Here is a 16,216-nt window from a genome sequence, read left to right on the forward strand (position 1 = left end):
CAAGAGCATGAAAAAATACCACAATCTGCGAATCAACGTTCATTCCTTGTGCCGCATGCCGAACGACGCTGGCAGTAATAGGGCCAGTGGTGGTGTGACGAATGGTGTGCAGGGAAGAGGCGACTGGCGACGTAAAGCCACATAAGGTCATGCGAAGACAAGCCTGAAGGTGGTAAGAAACAAATAAAGAAGAGAACCTCAGGCTTACACGATGGAATCTGACGAGATGACCCAAATACGGTCAATGGCAAGCAGGTGGTTACCGATATCAAGGAAGAAAAAGGGAGCGCTACAGAAGCACGAACAGAGTTTCGAGAAGCTTACGGCTATTGCCTGTCAGCGCCAATCATCGCCTGACCACCCCTACATCTTTTCTTCCCAAGAGAAGGACTACACCTGCCATTAGATATTTAAGATTCTCATTCTTGTCATCGTCAATCTTCGCTCCACTTTAGTCACCATTTTTCGTTTCCCCAGCGCAGAGTAGCAGTTTAGAACGCATAAGCTAAAGACTACCGCTCTGCTTTTCTACAACTATAGAATTCCCCCTCCTTCCATCTTTTCACGCCTTCGTGCAGTACACACGTTGAAAAGCAGCCGCACAAGTTGCGCGTGAAAAATAGAAGGATAAGATATCGGCGAAACTGCCAAAATAGAAACTAAGCAGTCATCCATCACAACAAGGCTACATGAAATGTAGAAGCTACCTAATGACCATGTGAAATGACCATCTTTGAGGCGGCGGCTGTCATTCTCTATGACTTGGAATTAAGTCAATTATATTATGGGGTATTTCGTGCCAAAATCGTGATCTGAATATGAGACACGCCGTAACAGAGGACTTCGAATTATTTTTGACCCTCCGAGGTTTCTTAAGGTGCACCAAAATCTGTGTACACGAGCGTTCTTGCATTGCACCCCCAGCAAAATGTGTCGCCATGACCGACGCTGAACCCGCGACCTCGAGCCTCTGGGCAACCGCAGTGGGTGTCCCCCTCGACGTCACTGTCAAAAATATGAAAGGCGATTGGGCACAGGCCTTCGCACCGACGCAGCCAGCAAATCGACGCCTCGCAGACGTGACACGCAGAGCTGTTGTCGAGTGCGTCTCCGAAGCAAAGGAGATCTGAAATGAGTCTGGCCCGGTCGGGCACTTCTGCCCGAGCCGCTGGATGGAAAATGCAGAACAAGGACAACTGCGTTACCTTGGGGCCAGTCGTTACGCGCGAAGTACTTTCTTGCACGCACTTAATAACGAAAAAAAAAAGGTCCAGGCAGCAGGAGGCACAGGCGGCGAGAGTCGGAGCCATTCTCCTGCGGCGCCGCTGTCGTAAATAAGCGATGAAATGTCCGCTGTGGCTGCCGCAGGTCGGCGCAGCGAGCGTCAGGTGCGGGATCAATTCCAGAAACACCGACAAGCGCTGCCTACACGTTCTTTACCGCAGCTAAGCGACGGTGCAGCCATAGGGGGAGGGGGGTGGTTACTGCTTGTACCTTTATCTTTTTCTTTGTCCCCTCGTCTTGTTAGAGCGTGTTACCCTCGCATGCTTCTAGACGGAAACCAATTTTCTAGAGCGCAGAATGTCGGAGTGCATTGCACTATCGGTATTGCCGCTACCTACTCTCGCAGCGTGCGAGCGTCTTGCGTCCTTCTCTCCCTTCTTTCTATGCCTCATCTCCGTTAACTCAGCGCAGTGTAGCCAACCGGTCTCTTGACTAGTTAACATCCCTGCCTTCCTTTTATCTCCCCTCTCTCTCTCGAGATTGAGGGACTCATTGACGGCGGTCTCCATTTCAAATCATTACCTGGGCTACGATAGACAACGAAGTGGAAGGATTAGGAGTAACGTTGTCATCCTTGGGTTCTTAACGGACCCGGGCATCTCTGCGCACGATTTTGTTTTTAGTTTTTTTTTTCATTTTGCCCCAAGTACATATAAATAAATAATGTATGTTCTAAACGACATTCAAGCGACTGTGAATGCTCCGCATAGCTCTGCGGCTATGGCGTTGCGCTGCTGATCACGAGGTCGTATGGTCAATCGTGGCCGCGGTGGCCCCATTCCGATGCGGGGAAAGGCAAGAACGTTCGTGTTACCGTGAATTTGATGCACATTGAGGAACCCCGTGAGGTGAAAATTAATCCGGAGTCCTCAACTATGGCATCCATAATAACTGCCTGTGCAGTTTCGGGTCGTTAAGCCACAAAATATTTTTTTTTAAGAGGCAAGCAATTCAAGCGAATGCGGCGCAAGCACGTTCGGTCACGCCTATCGAGACTGCATGGCGCATGAAGTCCCCATTGACAGCTGAGACAAGCACCGGCGCGTCACTTCTCGAGAATGGAAACAAGGGGTACAGCTTGAACCAATACGTGTGTTGTGCGTTTTTCAGGCTCTGCCCTTCAAATATCGTTAACCATTCTTTCCCGGCGCTCTAATATGACGGCGGCTGAGGTGTATGGGAATCAATCCCGCAACTTACCTTGTGCTTAGCAGCAGAACATCGCAGCCACTGAGCCATCGCAGAGGATGCGCACGCCACACAAAATGTAAACGTTGTAATCGTTGGGGCTGGGGTGCGACGAGATGTTTAAGTGAAGCTTCCTTTTCTCCATTATGTTTTATTTATTTGCGCGACCAAATTGTGCAGTTAATTCCTAGCTAGTTCATGCAAAAGTCTCGAACAAAAATGTTGTCTAGCAAACGAATTGTTTGCCAACACTGGGTAGTCGCGGATAAAATTTGTCATTGTTTAGCCAACTACTACAAACGTCCAGGTAATGCAAGCCTTTTACCTAATCTGACATTGCTGTTGCCGTGCAAATATTTTCAAGCTATATTAGCTGATGCTGTTGGCTGACTGTCGTATTGACTGATGTATGAGCTTTAACAAGCGAAACAGCACATTGACTTTGAGAGCCGCCGTAGTAGGCGGCTCGTGAATAATTGTGTTCACTTTTCTTTCTTTGCCTTGTACGCACGACAGATTCACAGGCGTTTTCGCATTGCGCCTGCACGGAGATGCGCATTCACGGCAAGGAATTGGAATTCTGACTCTCCTCTGTGGCGCAGCCTCATTACGAGGCTAAATGTACGTAGCGCGTATCTCGTGTGCATAACTGCTGACGTCACCTCGCCTTACGTCACTCGTTACCTATTGTGGGGATCTTCAAGCAAGCAATAATACCCCCCAGAATGAGCATGCGTGTCTTGCGGTATGGTTCTCTTTCAGATCTGCCTTGCTATGCGAAGTATCGTTACGTGGCCGGCATTTCTTTAGCGGTGCATAATCTCACGGTTACGCACTGTCTACTCAAGGTGTGACGTGGGCGAAGCGGAAGGAGCTAAGCTTACGTAAGTGTAGCATACGCAGATGCGATGGTTGTCTAACCAATTTTTGCACTCTACTCTGAAGTACCTCGATTGAAAACATTCACTGAATTGTTATTTCATTAGCATGATTCACAGCTGGGCTGGCTCATTGGGTCGTAGCTAAATGACGTAAGCAGGGGATGAAAGCAAAAGCCTCCACAGTCATTCAACCGAGAATGACCAACGTTACAGCCCCTTTTTTGTAAGCTCCTATGGGGTTGGTTTATGGAGCGCGAGAGAGAAAAAAAACAACTTTCCAGTTCAGTGATGCTATGGTTCTGTTGCGTTATGAATTGAAGCAGCGAAAAATTATTATCCGTAGCTCCACTGTTATGTATAAAATGGTATGTTGTCCGTGCTTTTCTTTATCACACGAGCTTGTCTTTCATTCATTTTATCGTGTCAGGATTTTTCGAAGCACGCCTAATTTATCAAAGCCGCGAGCTCGCCCACCAGAGAACAAGACCACCCTGCCGTCCTCCCTCACTTTTTTTTTGAAGCTTATACTGTTGAACATAAAAAAAGAAAGGGAGATGGGGCCAGGTGAAATGAACCGCCTCGCTTCCTGCGGATCGAACAATCCAGGCGAGCTTAAATGGCCATCTTCGTGCAGGTGTACCGCCACGCCACTATAGCCGTCACTACGGCACTCCAGCTAATTTGGTTTACCCCCCCCCCCCTCACACGTTACGCTGCTTGAGAGAAATAACGAGAAAAAAAAAAGTGCGGAGAAAATCGAGTCGACGAAGTCGGGCTGAATCTTGGTGTCTTATTTCATTGTTTCGCTACGTTTCTTTTTCTCAACTTTCGCTTCATTCATTGTTTTTCTCTCTCTTAGTTACTTTCTGAGCCGAGTGAGTTAGAATTATCTCGGCAGATTTTAGTTGATACCGGCCCATCTGTGCAGTTTGCTTGCTTGCTGCGAATGTCTGCGTTTAGCATTTGCCCATTTTCATTGAAAAACGTACAGCCTCACGCTTAGTCGTCATCGACAAGAAAGAAAAGATGTCATAATAGTATTCGATTATTACAACAACTTTATGAGCAAACTTCTCTGTTCACCCAAAACTTTTCTTTTGCGTTTGATGTTTTCTTCTCTCTAAGAGTCACGTTTATTGGCTGCGCTCATTCTCTCTACACCTAATATTGATATCATAATGGCATGCGTTTCCACTTTTTGTTGTTTATTTTGCTCCCGCGTGAAATTCTCCAGTGCATTGATATTGTCTTTTTTGAGGCAGTTCTCGAAGGCTGCTTGCGGAGTCGCTTGATAAGGTGAACAAAGTCTGCAATGATGATATGTCTGCGCATCCGAAATTGAATGAACTGGCCGGTATACGCAGTCTTGTCGCTGCACACACGTTTACGTTTCGTGGTCCCCTTTCCATCGGTTGATTAACGTGCTGGTCCCACGAGCACAGTGGTATTTACTATGTCAATATCTATCACTCGCTTTTCTTGTTGAATTTGCAAGCTCGGTAACCCTAGTGTCTCGACCCCAGTTAATGGTGTCGACTTTCCTCGGCGTGTGTAGACGACGGTGACAGCGTCTTATTAGTCACTGGATTACGAATATTTTACTGCTTATGCGAAACATCGCTGCGTTTATAGGGTGTGTGTTTGTAAAGCGGTAGGCTTGTTGCTGAATGCTTGCGATATAGTAGCTTTGATAGTGTTTCAAACGGTTGCTAAGAGGCATCAATCGCCTAAACAACTTTAGCAATTTGAGGCCGGCAGACGCTTTTAAGAAAGTGCCCACATGAACCGTTACGGTTAATTACAGCATACTTAGCCATGATTTCACTTTTTTGCCACATGATTTTGTTCGTGAGTACAGCTCACTCACATTTGGGCTTTTCGTTCTCCTACAGACATCACTTACTAATGGCGCACTAGATGTTGTTATTTGCGGCGACCTCTACTATTTGTCGCAAGAAAGTGCAAGAGAAAAACACGTACGGAAGGCGAGGAAAAACGATAGAGACACTGCAGCTTTAAATAAATGTCTCAATATGAGCATAAAATAGCTAATGGATAACAGATTAAACGTAGTCCCCTGCGCCTATTTTGAAACACGACAGGTTCGGTAGCGTCTACGTCTCGGCGTGAAAACTTACGAGCCCGAAATGAGCCAAAGCAGGCTAAAAGCGCCAGAGCAGGAGACAGCTGTGACAGCGAGTGAGCCGACACGCGAATTCCGGTGGGGATTTGCCGGCGGTGCAGTGGTCTCACCAGGGCGGCGACCGATTTGTGCCAGACTCTGACGCAAGCGCTGTCTTCTTTTTTTTTTCTCTCTCTCTGTTTTCTCCTCCGTCCCAATGTACTCTCGCCCCCTTAAGATGGGCAGCGCTACCGATCCGGTAAAAGCTCTGCAGGCTGTCCACTTAACAGTTTCGGGATCTTGCCTGATTCTTTTGTTTGGTTCGCGCGCTCTGGTCTGAGCATTCCTCCGGCCCATTCTACCACTACGTTGAAACAAACGGCCTTGCAGAAGAAGGCCGTGCGAAGATGGTGATGCTTTTTCTGGCGCACTACTGCCGGACACAGTGCACCGTCACTACTGAACACCTCTTTCTTGTTTACGTGGTTGTTTGGAAGCGTGAGGCAGATCTAGATAAACGAACACATCTTATATTCTAGGTCTCACTAAGATTGCAGGTAAGGTGGTGTAACAGGTGCCCAAAATTGACTGCTCACGAAAGCAGGTATCTTTGAACGTGCGTTATGGTTTCTGTGAGAGGGAGTAGGTAGAGGACGTCTGAAGGCACGAACATGTCCTAAATTAACAAAAAAGCAATGCAGGCGAATAAAGAAACTGCATGGAGGCTTAAGGAACGACATTTGAAAGCGTTTCGGTAGTATGCAGGGCATAAAAATGCGCTCACTTGCAGGAACAAATATAAGCGGGAATATCAATAAGGCTGTCGCCAACAGCATGCTTCAACAAAGCAGCCCCAGGCTAGAGTCCTTGTAACCTTGGTTTCGAAGTTAAATTCGCCGCAAGCATGGCACGAAGTGGACACTCAGGCTTACTCCGGAATCCGCGGTTTGTTACCTGGAGAAACAAATTTCTGTAGAGAAGTGCCTGCGCGGACCAATATCCATGTGGGGAACTGAATGAAGGTACCTTTTTTTTTCTTTTTGACTGCGAATGAGATTTTGAACATTATTTCCAATTTTTAAAATTCTTTTAATAACGCGCCCTGCTGCACTTTCTTTTTCTATCCCTACTGCACTACTCCATATTATTTGTCCTTGTTTTACTTTAGCCTTTGAGAGTCATCTTGTTCTTTCATTTTCATTTCCTTGCTTTCTTTCTATTTTCAAATTCTGTTTTTCTCCTTCTTTTCTTTTTTGAGCATGCGCAGGCGTTGTCACGCTTCCGGTGGCGCTTGCGATGCATATAAGTTTTCAAATCAAATAATATACCCGTCGAATAATAACTTGTCGGCACTCTATGACCACACTTTTTTCCTTCTGAACTTCCAGTACTGTCCTAATACCTATAACAAGGTAAATATACCTGGTAGCGAAGCTTCCATAGGAGCCCATACGTTCAAAACATGGCAGTCCATCGGCGGTTCATGGGGCTTAGCGCCATCTGTATGTGGTGGGAACACTTCCGGTGGAATAAAAAATGTGACGCCATGTCCGTTAAAAGCAGAAGTGACGTCGTTTTGTTTTCGAAGGCGCGAAATTTGTTTTGTTGGCCTGCCTTTGGAGCTATATATTCAAATACCCCGCCATTCGACTTGATGGGCATTTCGAGCTTTCAGCGCGGAAAGCGATGCAGGAAAAGGCCAGCCGTTCCGTTATCGAAATCGCACCCCTGCACAGAACACACTTTCTTTGGGGGCCGACGAAAGCTTTAGGTCTAGAGTGCTGGTCCTATCGTCGGACGCCAAGTTCGTCGGCAAGCGCAGTCTCACGAAAACAACTACACAATTATCTGGCGGTCGTAACTCCCTACTTTTGACTGAACAGATTAAGAAGCGATGAAGCTACACGCGTCACCAAATTTAGACAAACTTCGATAAGCAAAAAAGCACAACGTGTAAAAGGGGCGTATTTCAACAGGTGAACTTTACGAGCGCGCCTTTCTGCTCATTTGAAGACGTGCATTGCATAGCGAGTGATAGTGGCGTCAACGCCCCCTATAACGATGGGCGCTGAAAAGAAATTCATTTATAATAATAATAAAAACAATAAACCTGTATTTTCTTAACTCGTCGCAAATATATAAAATTGACCAGGAATATTATTTTCGTTGAATGAATCTGTGTCTCGCATGAATTAAAGAAATGCTTTTTTCTTTCCCAATGTTTCTTCCCTCCAAACATATTCGCGCTTCAATCGCTGCTCCCATAACACCCCTTGCTGATGTCGGGGACGATTTGCACTGAACCGCTTTTGGCCCGAAGCTTCGCAACCTATTTGGATCGACCTTGCCTATAATTTTAAGGTTACCGCCAACCCGAACGTTGAGAGTATTTTAACGCGCTAGCATGAAGGGCCCCGTGTCGCAGAAATCCGGTGTCGGACGTCGTCTCGGCAAAAACAATTTTTCGAACCACCCATATCCAGGCGCTCTATGTGGCGCAAGGAAATTGCTGAACCAATTGAATTTCTCAAGCTAAAACACGTAGAAAATCGTAAAGTGCGACTTACACACAACCTACAGACATGACAGCGTCGGATTGTAATTTGACTATACGAGAAAACATAATTCTGTTACGCGAGAACTCCAAGAAACCCCTTTTCCAGCGTTTCTACCAATCATAGACGACCCACGGCGTCCGCCGTTTGCGCGCGCCGGCGCGCTAGTATCTTGGGGGCCACGGAGCGTCGCGCCCGATTCCTTGCAATGCCTCTGGATGGCGCTCGCCTCCACTGCATCGCGGCCCACGCAGGAGGCTGCGTTTCTACCAGAAGCCCGCTTTCGTGCATAGCGTTCGCGGCCAGCGTCTCCCGGCAGACATTTCGGTTACATATGCTCCAATTGCCGGGAAGCGTGAGAAGCAGTCAGGGATCTTTGGATACTATCGCGTTCCACTCTTAAAGACGATGTTTAAGCATCCTCGAAATTCTTTACTTACGCGGACATTTCTGTTAACCGACATGGTTCAGAACCAAAAACGTATAGGGGCGCCATTTTAAACGAACACTTTGGCCCAACAGGTAACGCGAAAATATTTGCCTCAAGTAAATGAAAGCAATACTTCAGCGAAATGAAATCAAGATAGAAAATACACCAAGGATTCGTGCAGCTAGGTCACTCTCGCTATAAGTATTGATAAGAAGGGGGAGAATGGAAGAAGGAAAGGCAGGGAGGTTAACCAGACTGAGTCCAGTTTGCTACCCTACACGTGAGGAGGCGAATGGGGAGTGAAAGAGAGAGAGAGAAAACATGAGTCTATAGCGCACTTGCACATGTACTAAGCTAGGTGCAGCATGTCTACAGTCGGGCACTCAAGTCTGCGGCCTTCAGGTAATGAAGAAGCGCTCGAACTGCTTTGTGGGCTAATGAACTGTTGAGGCCATGCTCCCAAGATCTTTGCTTATGTAAATGGCCTGTCATCCAGTCTATTCAAGTATTAATAAGGGTTCGATATTAATTATGCGATAAATTTAGGACGCTGAGAGACCTTGACACAAGCAGAAGAGCTGTTCTACTAATTCATGAGGCCTGGCTTTGCACAAAACACGAGGATTTGAGCTGTGCCTCGAAGATCTGATGCATCAGCAGTGCAGCTCACTATTCATCGCAGCACAATGGTCTTGTTTTCGGGAACAGCCATGGCATAGAAAAAGAAAACCGATGACATTATGCTTCACGCCACAAATACGCAGAATTTTAGGCTTTCCAAAAATTTCAACATAGCCGCCATGGCGTTGCGTCGTTGCGACGTTTTAAGGCAGCCGCCATACTGTTCGTTTTTCCGATATCGACAGCTAGAAGGCTTTCAGTGACTCCTTATTGGGTGACGGGAGGGGGCTTGTAAATCAATATAGCCCAATATACTTCTGTTCTGAAATCTTAAGAAGGAGCCATGAGGAAAGACATAAAAAAAACGTTTGCTTATGAGGACGGCCCTCGCATTAACTTTGTTTCTTTGAACTTAATCTCTAATTACTTCTTACTGCTTGTCTTGTTCCATAGTGATTGAAAAGTAGATTCTTATTTTGTCACCGGGAACATCGCAACAACGTTGTGCAAACCAGGGCAACCTACCTGCAAAGTTTGTTAGGAACGCAGACAAGGCGAAAGTAGCGCAGGAGAGGATAACGTAATAAAATCAGTTTCCTGACAACCGTGAGTCCTGACGTTCAACGCGATATCCCAAGTATAGAGAAAACTAAATGAGATCCCCGAAGCAATTTTGTTAGGAGGGTAATCCAAGTTGTTAGGAAGAGAAATCGTGATTTGAAATTATGAAGCGGCCTTCGCCCTTTGTTTGCGAAGCGGCGGTGCTATCAAGACGCTCTGCGGCATGTTTATACAGGACAGAAGCTTTCTGTGCAAAAGAACAAGTGCTGACGACCGGGAACCAGCTGTGGCCCCCAGGGCGAAGGTCGATCGCCACTCGGAACGAAATCAGGACAGTTTACGAGCAGAGAGAAAAACAGTAAAAGAACGTACGTTTATGAAGCTATATACGGCAGATAAATTGAAGCAAAGTTGAAAGAAAGAGCTTTTCTTTTAGTTCAGAAGCAAAAGTTTTTCTAACTCACTTCCGACGCGTTTATAAGTCGACTGTCTGACCGGAATACCCGAGTGCGTTGTACAAAACATTCTACACGAACCGCTTATTTAGGTCGCGACGCCTTTCTTCTTTTTTTTTTTTTGCTTCTGTGGTACAGTTTTTACGCGTGAGTTGACTTTTCAGCATATCCTATTGCCAGAGACTGCGGCCTCCAAAAACGATAAACAAATTGAGGGCATGGTAAGTGCGTTAGGTCAAAAATGCTACCGCAACTCGGTAAAGAATAAGGACTGGTCGATGTTAGGCAGGCACCCAATGCTTTTGATTAAGCTGCCTTAACATTTTCTCAAAGTGAGCTCTGATTAGTGATAAAATAGTGGAGAGAACTGCACGTTGCTTAAAAGGCGAAGAATTACGCCAAAGGTAGCAAAATGTCTCCTTGAGGAAACAGGCCGTCAGTAACTGAAAGCGATATTAAAGGTCAACATATTAGGAAATCATATGCACAAAAAAGCCGAGTGGAAAGAATAAAATAACTTAGTGTAGCCATTTCTAAGTGAGTAGAGCTCTACAAAGGACTTGAAAGAGAAGAAAAGAGAAGAGTCCTTTTCCCTTACTCTCAGTTTAGGGTAGTAAACCGGATGCTTGTCGGGTTCAACTCCCTTCTTTTCATCTCCTTGATTTTTCTCCCTTTACGAGGAACACTAATGGGAAACATAACCCGAGCTGTATTAGTAAATTATCATTCTACATTAGTAAAAAAGCCACTTTTTGGTAAAAAGGCCAGAAAAGAAGCAAAAATAAGAGACGGGTGGCGACGCCGCCTTTAAGTTTTTGCAACAACTAGCCGTGACGTCATGAATTTTCGCGGCGTCTGTTCGGGTAAAGTTAATTTTTTAACCGCGAAGATAAACGACACTGTACTCTAACAGAGCAAAAGACTGAACGTGGCAGAACTGAAGACTTGGCCATAACCAACTTAAAATCTGTAGTTTCGCCCAAAGGGTGAAACATTGAAGGTATGGTGTCTCGCTTGAACTCCTAGGACGGTGTTCTAACTACAGGTGGGTGCGGCTATACGCAGGTGCGCCGAAATTTCTGGCACTCTTCAAAGATTTAGCACGCCATGTAGAGAATGTAATGGCATCGCACAGGCGCCACTTCGGTGCCCGTAAAGAGCGGTGCCCGGGAAGCTACATCGCTTTCAGAATATCAGCACTGATATTGTTTTGTACTTTTTAATGGTCTGAGAAGATTTAAGATAAAAAGCCATGTCCTGTGAATGCTTCGTGACTTTTGTTTGCGGCATGCGATTCTAGAGAAAAAAAAAAGATTTGAGGAATAATTCAGTCAAGAACGTAAGTCTGGGTTTGAGCAACTTCGGCGGTGGAATAGCAATAGCATCTACGTTGCATATACGGGAAGGATGAATATCCAGCATACATATACCTAATAAGCGGATATCACGGCAACAGCGACGCCGTCAGCGAAAGGTTGCCTGGCGTGTCCGTATACTTGCTATCGCAACATTACGAGAAAGCGCTTCGAAATACGGGGTGTCAATCACGTACGCCGCCGCTGGGGTTTTGCCATGAAATTGAAGGTGGGTAACTTTGACCTTCATTTTCTCTTCGAATAATCAACCTATTGGCGTGAAATTAACGAAGGTAAAGGTTAAAGTAATTATTTATCAGCCTAAGTGTATTATGCGTTTACCTTTCGTGTACCTTCTAGACAATGTTTTTGATGCGGGGATGATCTGACAAACCACTGTGCTCTTTTACGAGTGGTTATATGAGTAAACTGCATCACACATAATGTCATCCTTACTGTCACCTATAAACAAAATGATCTCAAAATAAGACTGCCTGAAGCAGTCTTGAAATTACATTTTGAGGGAGTAATCTTCTCAATTTGACAGAGCAATGTGACTTGCATCTTCTCTACGACGGTCAGCCAACGTACAAGTGTGCCGTCTCCAGTGCCCTTGATGTCTCTTATTTCTTGGCAACTACTTTCTATCTCTTTATTTTTTCGGGGGGGGGGGGGCGAGGGGGGCGCGGAAAAACCACTTGCCGACTTATGGCTTTGCAGGTAACTCGCGGGGAAGTGAAGTTTGCCGTATGGAGTGGGAAACGTTGATAGCGCTATGGTTTAGAGTTCTGGCAAACCTGCGGGAACTTACGAAGAACTTGTAAACGGGATAACTGAAGACCGCAAGACAAGTACGAAAGTCCTTAAACTGCCGAGGTCGCGTTCGACTACTGATTCAGAGTACGAAAGGCTTCGCGCTCTACGCCGCAGAACAGAAAGACGCGCTCGCAGAACGCTCTCCCAGGAAGACATTCGTATAGTAAGGTGCACGCTTAAAGCACGTCCTGTGCCATTTGACAAGCTAGCGAGAAGGAAGTGGAGGTCCTTTTGTTCAAAGCTTGACCCAGAGAAACCACTTACAAGTATCTAGAGCATCGCGCGAAGTCTCTGAACTGCGCCAACTCCAACATATTTTTGCTGTGCCGCCCATGAACAAAGCATTGGCAACCTGTGTGCAGTGAATAAATTTTATTTTATATCAGCGACGACTGTCACAGCGACAAGCTTCGTCCGATACGCTCCTTGTAGACGAGCCTTCCACCATGACGGAGCTATTGGCTGCCTCGGCCTAGGTGAACAAGTCATCATCGCCGGGCTCAGACGGCGTAGGCTACGCCATGATCTCGCTGAACAAGCTAATGCTCAGCTCCTCAACATAGATAAGAATTCATGGAAGGCTGATCGCCTTGAAACAACTTGAAAATGCGCTCTTGTCATACCGGTTTTGAAGCCTGGCAAGTGGTCATTGCATTACTTTGTTGCATTGCCAGAATAATGATAAGGTGATTCTGCTGCGTCTTGACTGGATAATGATGAACAGGAATGTCTATTGTTCACAGATGACAGAAGTCAGGAAAGGCAGCATTGATAACAATATTACCATTGTTAATTATGTCAGGCGCAGCAAAGCTGTATGCCAAGTCACGATAGCTGTAGCTGTCGACAAATATGTTACGTTGCTTCGAAAATGACTTTCTATAACGTGATTTATTATTCAGTATAACAAAAAGGGGGTGAAAATTGGCTGTACGGCACGCGGGCTCTGTGACCGTAGTGAGTGAATCGTTATCTTCACTTACGAAGCCCGTACGTTGCGGTTAATTACATGGAGGGAAGCAAGGTTCACATTGTGCTTCACAGTGGTCACAGGCTTCGCATGTTTTACATTGGGCAATCCTGACCGATCAGTGGCGTGTGGAAGCACACTTGCAAAATTTCGCATCTCGCCTATTGGCACTTTGGTTATGCACAAAGTGTTTCCGCATTTCGATCAATACAGTGCAGGCGATCAATACTACAGAGAACTAAATGCGGTACCTTGATTGAAGGGCAACGGCGCGCACCACGAATAGTATAGCCATAGTGTGTAGGTGCTTGGGAAATCACTCGAGCACTCCAGAGCGTCCGCCTGTAAGTGCTGCGAGCCGATTCGTGGTGTTTGTCTGCTAGCACTTGTGCCCGTACTGTCAATCACCCGAGCAGTCTCAACGAAAGGGGCTCTTTCTGCGCTGATTGCCAGTGCGGCTGGTGTCCACGCTATTGTTGCGAGGCTTTTTCTTCCTCGGGACATTCGACAGACAGACTGAAGGTGGGTACTTGTGCACTTCATTAAGGACAACCTCACTGTTAGCAACATTGTTTGCCGTCTGAGTCAGCACAAAGCCAATATATGTAGAATAAGAACACCCGCACTGAATAAATTTTCAGTGTTGACAGCAATTGGCTTATCTCGGTATTTTCGCTTGATGATGTTTACCTATGTGTATGCTAGCGTGGAGCTTCGTGAAGACTCACAAGGCTCTGAAATCGGGCAACACTAGTAGTTATTTCCATGATGGAATGAAATTAAAGAACCTTAAAAGCAAGCTTTCGGTCAATTATTAAAAGAAAAATATGCGCACATATGCTAGAACGTTCGTGTACCTCTTTCTTATACAGGGCTCAGCAGCGTGGACAGAAACAAGGATTGTATACGTGAATAAGTTTTATGACATGAAGGAGGACAGTCTTCTATATCTTGATTGTTTTGCTTGTCCTTCTTTAAGTTTTGTTTGCTCATATTGAATCATATTAGTCGCCCACGGCGTCTCAGCGCTACATTCATAAAGTTGCCTGCACCATGACGTTGTATTTTTGGTGTCCACGCAGAGGTTCAATGGAGTAATAGGAGACCAGTGTTTAGAACTTCATGTGATCTCCAAGCTAGCCCTGCGTATCTATAATCTCATCCACGTTGCCAATACTGCGGTCGATGGCACATACGATGGAGGAACACGGAAGGCTTCTACCGTATTGAGCCCATCTGTGACTTTCGCAAGCTGCGTGATTTTGACAAACCGAACATGCTTCTCGGTTTGACTTGAGGTCTGTTGTACGCACTACTGCTTGAATATGCAGTTATAGGCGATGCGTATCCTGGCATAATGTGTGACATCGCTTGCATCGTGTTCGAGCATTCGCAGATGCATTGTGTTCTTCAGGTTTACTATCATGCATTTCTCATTGAAGCACACCAGCTGACCCTGAGGCTGCAAGCAGACAAGAGACAGTTAAATCCCGTAGAGCGTGTGCACCGAGCATCAGATGGACAAGCACTTATTAAACGTCTGATTCAGCGACCATTCATGGGCATGGGGAAAATGGCGGCATTGTTCGTTACCATTACTCGGAGTTCACAAGATACTGCCTCACTGACAACTCCGAAGGAACACAACAACAAATGCCTCTTCCCTATTCATCTTTCGGTTCCCGAGATACACAAAAAGTCTGACCAGTTTGTTTCGGTGCCATTACAGTTAGCCCAGCTGCACTTATTTGAAAAAAAAATATGGAGACCATCTTAAGGTATTTACGGACGCATCGGTAAGCAGCGACGCTCAAGGCATTGCAGGAGATTTCTTCGGCCCTTCGACTGACCAATAAGAAGAGTGTTTCGAATACCTCATCCCTCCTCATCAACAACTGCGGAGCTGGCAGCGATTGATGTTGCTCTGAAGTACGTACGGGACGAAATACGCGCATCGAAGGTCGTCGTCCTTACAGACTCTCGTGTTGCCCTGAGCAGGCTGTTGAGAAAGGATGCCAATAGCCTGATCCTCCGCAGTATAATGGAGTCCGCCGACAAAATTACTTCTCGTGGTGTGTCCCTCACTGCACAGTGGATACATTCGCACGTGGGTATTGCTGGAAATGAGGAGGCTGATCGCCTCGCTTCAACTTGTGCTCACAACGGGAGTGACTGTCCAGAAATTTCTTGTATGTTAGACAACGCCCGTGTGTTAATCCGCCGATACCTCCTAAAGCAGCACTCAGAGGGGCGTGTTGCAAACGGCTCGTTCTCTCCCCGTGCTCGTGGTCGTTGTTTGCCTCGTAGTGCCAGAGCGCTGTTAGTGAAATTGAGAGTTGGCTCTGTGTTGGTGCGCGAATGTTTGTATCGTCAAGAACGTGTCGACAGTACGTCGTGTACATCCTGTGGCTCCTGTGAGACACTTGAACGCCTTATATTGGAGTGCCCCGCATTCGTCACACAATGTGCACTGCTAATTAAGGAATATGGACTGATTGGACTCAAGTGTACGACCCTTGATCATTGCCTGTTTCCGTGAGGGAGTGTTGCACTTGCTAAGTTTCATGCAGAAAACTGTTTTGGCTTCCCGTTTATAGACATCTTTTTCCGTGTTCCTACTTTCTTTTTTCCGTGACTCTGTCATTTGCTTATTTCGTATTTTCTTACCTATTTTTTTGTTTCCTATCTTTTTCTCCTCTTTACCTCTTTTCATTCCTTCCTCCCGAAAAAGTAAGCAGGCGTTGTACCCCTCTCGGTGGCAGTTGTCAGCTTGCTCCCTCCCTGTTGCTTTTGTGTGTTTCTATGTTTTAATAATAATAATAATAATAATAATAATAATAATAATAATAATAATAATAATAATAATAATAATAATAATAATAATAATAATAATAATAATAATAATAATAATAATAATAATAATAATAATAATAATAATAATAATGTCCACGTTGAACATACACTGTAGGTCGTTTGTT

The sequence above is a fragment of the Dermacentor variabilis genome, chromosome 5 (genome assembly GCF_050947875.1).
Source record: "Dermacentor variabilis isolate Ectoservices chromosome 5, ASM5094787v1, whole genome shotgun sequence".
Taxonomy (NCBI): Eukaryota; Metazoa; Arthropoda; class Arachnida; order Ixodida; family Ixodidae; genus Dermacentor; species Dermacentor variabilis.